General features: G+C 43.0%; 1 protein-coding gene across 1 annotated transcript in view; it reads left to right on the top strand.

The window, feature by feature from the left end:
- Positions 1-261: 261 nt before the first annotated feature.
- LOC126281965 (probable cytochrome P450 301a1, mitochondrial) overlaps positions 262-6,000 on the top strand; it is a 135,239-nt gene continuing 129,500 nt past the window's right edge. The window contains exon 1 of the mRNA XM_049981341.1: positions 262-300. The gene's annotated coding sequence lies outside the window, so the exon portion shown is untranslated. The remainder of the gene's footprint in view (positions 301-6,000) is intronic.

The following is a 6,000-nucleotide window of genomic DNA, read 5'->3' as shown; positions in this document are numbered from 1 at the left end:
GATGGACAGAGAGAAATGCAGAACAGCTTACCAAGGAGCCAATATAATTGCAATGAAACTGATTCAAGTGTAGGCAAAGCCCACGCACACAAACACATGATAATGGGCAATCGTGATACTGACGCCTGCAAAATAACGGTTGTCGTTAGAGAAATGAATGGTCCTGGAATGTTTGAGCATGATCGACGGCCGTGCGATGCGGGCCAAGGGCACCGTGTTTAGCACCCGCGGTGATGTGTATAACAGTCGCAGGCAGCGGACCTTCCGTTTCACACCACTGCGACGTCTCGCACCGACAACGTAAGTACTGTTCCTGCTGCGTTTCCTATCACACTGGGATGCGAGGTAGGGACCCTCACTACACACGGATTCTGCTGTTGACTGCTGGATATCCCTGATGCTGCATCTTTACTGCAGAACGAAGCTTTTACGTCATCTGTGTGTGAAACTTGTACTCTTGAGTTTTGTATTTACCTACTGTACATTTTATGCAGCTTTATCTCTGTGACCAATATATCTAATGTCACGCTACCTGGTTCGGTGAATGAGACTGAAGTTTTTTGACAGCGCACGAAAATTCACTTTGTCACGGGTTCACTTCCTGCCTTGAAAATAAGTGCTGTTCATCTGCAGAACCGTAAGGTATCTGTGAAGCTTATTCGGTTACTGTGTAGTCGTAGTTGCCTCACATTTTTCCTCTAGCGCTGTAAATAAAGAAAAAAACCTAAGCGGTCCATTCGGAATGTTGTTGGATCCATCTGCACCGCGCTGCATGGTGTCGTGGTTGCAAAGGTGGGTCCGCAGCTCGTGGTCGTGCGGTAGCGTTCTCGCTTCCCACGCCCGTGTTCCCGGGTTCGATTCCCGGCGGGGTCAGGGATTTTCTCTGCCTCGTGATGACTGGGTGTTGTGTGCTGTCCTTAGGTTAGTTAGGTTAAGTAGTTCTAAGTTCTAGGGGACTGATGACCATAGATGTTAAGTCCCATAGTGCTCAGAGCCATTTTGCAAAGGTGGACCTCACCATGGACGTCAGGAATGAAGCTGCGCCTCATGCAGCCTATTGCGCACAGTTTGAGTCGTAACACGATGTCCTGTGGCTGCACGAAAAGCCTTAGTCAACTCGGTGGCGTTGCCGTCAGGGTTCCTCCGAGCCGTAGTCCGTAGGTAGCGGTCATCCACTGCAGTAGCAGTCCTTTGGCGGCCTGAGCGAGGCATGTCATCGACAGTTCCTGTCTCTCTCTATATCTCCTTCAATCCGAACAACATCGCTTTGGTTCACTCCGAGACGCCTGGACACATCTCTTGTTGAGAGCCCTTCCTGGTACAAAGAAACAATGCGGTCACGATCGAGCCGCGGTATTGACCCTCTAGGCATGGTTGAATTACAGACAACACGAGCCGTGTACCCCCATCCTGGTGGAATGACTGGAACTGATCGGCTGTGGGACCCTCTCCGTGTAATAGGCGCTGCTGATGCATGGTTGTTTACATTTCTGGGCGGATTTAGTGAGATTTCTGAACAGCCAAAGAGACTGTGTCTTTGATACAATAGATTAATGAAGTTCGTGGTCTTATAACAATCTTAAGTGGTTCACAAAATCGTCAATCGTAACAGGGGCACTGATGAGGATATCATAAATTCATTAAGGCATGCATCTTGCAGGGAAAATGTATTACACGAGAGAAACATGTGTGATGAAATAGTAAAAGTAAGGACCTGTAGAACACACTGTACATTATTTCGAGTTTTATCTTTTCGAATAATCAGTACCAATGAAAGTGGGATATTGTTATGATTCTAATGAAACACAAAAATTCCGTTTTACATGTTTTATAGACAGGAAGTAAAATGAAACGAAAAGTCCTGTCTAAGTTACCTTTCTTCATGGAAATATTTGCTTCCTGCGTCAAGTAATGCATAACAAAAATCGAATTGATTGGAATTTCCCGTCAAGGAATTATCAGTTTTTAAACAAAGCAGAGACTTGACTTTTGTAGCAGTGAATGGTTATAACCGCATTAGAATCTAATCTGAAGATGGGTCATTGGCGACATTGGCGATTGCCGTCAAAATACGTGCTGTTCTAGACTGTGCTTTGTTTATATAATTACAAAATAATATCACTTCTCTCTCCTGGAGACATATGTCGTCCATTTTAAGTTGACTGTATGCACTTCAGTCGTTTCATAATATTTTTGTGTGGGCGTAATCGACCTGATGGGTAGCACACAGAAGACATTTTAATATCTAAACTCCGTTTGACTTCCATAGGAATTAATGACCCCTTAACGAAATCAAACCGTCAATCGACGTGTGCAGTGATATTGTACGAAGCATTGATAGTTCGTTATGATTGATAATACTTAAAAATGTTTTCGTCAACCGCTTTGAGTCATGCCTACTCCAACACTTAATTATATTTAAATGCTTACAGGTTTCTCTTCTTCAAGTAGAATAGGAGTGAGAACGTATACTGACTTTTTGTTACAATTGTTTTTCACTGAAGTGCTCCTAGTGTGGTTCTTGATTGCTAGTTGCATAGACCAGCAATTGCGTTCCACTGATTAGAGATATAATAACATCCATGGCGCTCACCTAATTACACAGCATCTATGGATTATGCTCTGTCATTTCGAGATAAACTTTAATATATTCCAACTGTCGTCTTCGTAGTTACTTTTCGTGAAAACTGAATATATTTCTTTCCCCTTCCACTAGTGGATTACACTGACGTTACAAACACTTATTACTCATTTCAAATAGTTTTTTCGATCTATTTCAAAACCAAAAATATCGTTGTTCCAATCACTTTACTCAATGCTTGGGGGTTGTCAAATTTGATTTCGATCTCATTACTTATTTGAGCCATAATTCAAACATGCACAATTTAAAGTGACTTCTTATACATACTTCCAAAAATTACACAACTCAAACAATATATTGTATCTTCATAAATACTTCATTGGTTTGTCTTCCACCATAGAGTACACAGTAATGCCATGTATTAAAAAACTTACAGTAATGTAAAAAATATATGAGGACTCTGTCGTGACCAGACCGTAAACTGATTGCAACGTTGATAATCAATCATTCATACATTGTTTCATTATCAGTATCAGTAATAATAACCGCAGGAGATTTCGCACGGCTTCGGGATTCTTCTTGCGGTAGATGGCTGTCGACCCGGTAAAACTCTCGTGCAGCGCGGAGACCAGCCGTCAACTTTCTCCCGACCTCTACGCCTCTCATGCAACAAAGAAAACACAAAAAAAATCACTTTGTAATGTTATATTATCCATTAAACCCTCGATTCTTTAAAAAAATAGAAATCCCATATATAAAAATTCTTCAAACGTCTGATTGCAAATTGGTTAATGTTTTAAATACTTGTCTTCAATCACGTAAGAGAGAAAAAGTGCAGGAAAGATTTGAAAGAGTGCTTAAAGTTTGTTCGAAGCTGCTAAGTGCGCAAATTATGAAAACTTTCATAAATGTAGCCTCGGTAATTTACGCTCTATTTTAAACGAAACCTTGTTTTTCATGTTTGTCAATGTTTATGACGTCGTATTACCTGAATTATGTTCCTTACACTAATAAAAATTTGCATGTACGTTCAGTGGTATACGCGGATACAGTGTTCCGCATAAAGTCGGTAGTAAAGAAGTAATAAATTAAAGCCTCATGTCTGATGCTGGAGTTTGACTACGTAAACAGCGAAAATGTAACAAGTAATAAACTTTTTTCTTTCACAAATGAGTAGAATATGCCAACATTTTAAAGTTAAATTCAGTCAATAATTACGAGAAATATTGAAAATAAAATTTTTGCTGCCCCTGGAAGCCGTTAATAGGCAACCTGCAACTATTTATGTATTCCCAGATAGTGGTTTAGTAACAAGACAATTATTACTATTAAAATCATTAACTTTCATGTATAAGATATTATATAGCATATTATGTACATATAGTTGAGGCGGAAAAAACCACAGTACTACATCCCAAACTTCAGTATCACTACACCCACTCAAAGAGCTTTTCACTCAAGTGAAATTTTATTTACTAATCATAATCGAACAACTCCTTGATAATGATGATGAAGTTCCATACTCCGTGACAGAGTGTAGGGGAACGATGCGGGAGACCCGCACCGCCGTACTAGGCAAGGTCCTAGTGGAGGTGGTTTGCCATTGCCTTCCTCCAACCATAATGGGGATGAATGATGATGATGATGATGATGAAGACGACACAACCACACCCAGTCATCTCGAGGCAGGTGAAAATCCCTGACCCCACCGGGAGTCGGCAATGCCTTTACAACAAGTGTCTGGCACAATGGTTAGTTCGGTTACTGCTGCTACAATGGCGGATTTTCAAGATTTAAGTGAATTTCATCGTGGTGTTATAGTCGGCGAACGAGCGATGGGACATAGCATCTCCGAGGTAGCGATGAAGTGGGGTTTTTTAATACGACTATTTCGCGAGTGTACCGTGAATATCAGGAATCCGGTAAAACATCAAATCTCCGACAGCGCTGCGGCCGGGAGAAGATCCTGCAAGAACGGGACCAACGACGACTGAAGGGAATCATTCAACGTGACAGAAGTGCAACCCTTCCCCAAGCTGCTGCAAATGGTTCAAATAGTTCTAAGCACTATGGGACTTAACACCTGAGGTCATCTGTCCCCTAGACTTAGAACTACTTAAACCTAACTAACCTAAGGTCGTCACACACATTTATGCCCGAGGCAGGATTCGAACCTGCGACCGCAGCAGCAGCGCAGTTCCGGACTGAAGCGCCTAGAACCGCTCGGCGACAGCGGCCGGCACAAACTGCTGCAGATTTCAATGCTGGGCCATCAATAAGCGTCAGCGTGCGAACCATTCAACGAAACATCATCTATATGAGCTTTCGGAACCGAAGGCCCACTCGTCTACACTTGACGACTGCACGACACAAAGCTTTATGCCTCGCTTGGGCCCATCAACAACGACATTGGGCTGTTGATGACTGGTGACATGTTGCCTGGTAGGACGAGTTTCATCTCAAATTGTATCGAGCGGATGGACGTGTACGGGTATGGAGACAACCTCATGAATCCATGGTTCCTGCATGTCAGCAGGGGCCTGTTCAACCTGTGGGAGGCTTTGTAATGGTGTGGAGCGTGTGCAGTTGGACTGATACGGGATCGCTGATACGTCTAGATACGGCTCTGAGAAGTGACACACATGTAAGCATCCTGTCTGATCACGTGCATCCATTCACGTCCATTATGCATTCCGGCGCACTTGCGCAACTCCAGCAGGACAATGCGGCACCCCACACGTCCAGAATTGCTACTGAATGACTTCAGGAACAGTCTTCTGAGTTTAAACGTTTCTACTGGCTACCGAAGTCCTCCCACATTAACATTATTGAGTACATCTGGGATGCCTTTCAACGTGCTGTTCAGAAGAGTTCTCCACCCTCTCGTACTCTTACGGATTTATCGACAGCCCTCCAGGATTTATTCGCTCCATCACTACTTCAGACATTTTTCGAGTCCATGCCACGTTGTGCTGCGGCACTTCTGCGTGCTCGCAGGGGCCCTTCACGATATTAGGCAGGTATACCAGTTTCTTTGAATCTTTAGCGTATATACTCCTGAAGTTGGAATGCATATCACGTAATGTCTGATAGAAAATATAGCAATAAAATTATTGAGCGGATCACGTTCTGTTCTTAAAAATGCAAGAAATTTAGAAGTATGCCCATGTTCAGAAAGAGTAGAATCGGAGATGTCCCAGTTGCTTAAATTGTCCAACGTATATTATTTTCAGGGATAAATTGTTTGATATCGTGGTCGTGCGGTAGCGTTCTCGCTTCCCAAGTCCGGGTTCCCGGGTTCGATTCCCGGCGGGGTCAGGGATTTTCTCTGCCTCGTGAAGACTGGGTGTTGTGTGGTGTCCTTAGGTTAGTTAGGTTTAAGTAGTTCTAGGGGACTGATGACCGTAGATGTTAAGTCC

Source organism: Schistocerca gregaria, chromosome 7 (assembly GCF_023897955.1).
Source record: "Schistocerca gregaria isolate iqSchGreg1 chromosome 7, iqSchGreg1.2, whole genome shotgun sequence".
NCBI lineage: Eukaryota > Metazoa > Arthropoda > Insecta > Orthoptera > Acrididae > Schistocerca > Schistocerca gregaria.
Note: the sequence above shows the minus strand (reverse complement) of the source record. Positions and strands in the feature narration are given on the sequence as shown.